Source organism: Notothenia coriiceps, unplaced genomic scaffold (assembly GCF_000735185.1).
Source record: "Notothenia coriiceps isolate Sejong01 unplaced genomic scaffold, NC01 NC01_scaffold00036305, whole genome shotgun sequence".
Lineage (NCBI taxonomy): Eukaryota > Metazoa > Chordata > Actinopteri > Perciformes > Nototheniidae > Notothenia > Notothenia coriiceps.
In genome coordinates, this window is record NW_011369006.1 from 93,016 (window position 1) to 93,386 (window position 371).

Below are 371 nucleotides of genomic sequence, written 5' to 3' on the forward strand. Positions count from 1 at the left end.
AGACCCTCTGTCCTCAGACCCTCTGTCCTTAGACCCTCTGTCCTCAGACCCTCTGTCCTTAGAACCTCTGTCCTTAGACCCTCTGTCCTCAGACCCTCTGTCCCTTAGACCCTCTGTCCTTTGACCCTCTGTCCTTAGACCCTCTGTCCTTAGACCCTCTGTCCTTAGACCCTCTGTCCTTTGACCCTCTGTCCTTAGACCCTCTGTCCTTACACCCTCTGTCCTTAGACCCTCTGTCCTTTAACCCTCTGTCCTTTGACCCTCTGTCCTTAGACCCTCTGTCCTTAAACCCTCTGTCCTTAGACCCTCTGCATCGTAGAAGGAAAAACTTCCAGAGAAACCCCACAGTTTAAAGGGGCACATGGGAGAAA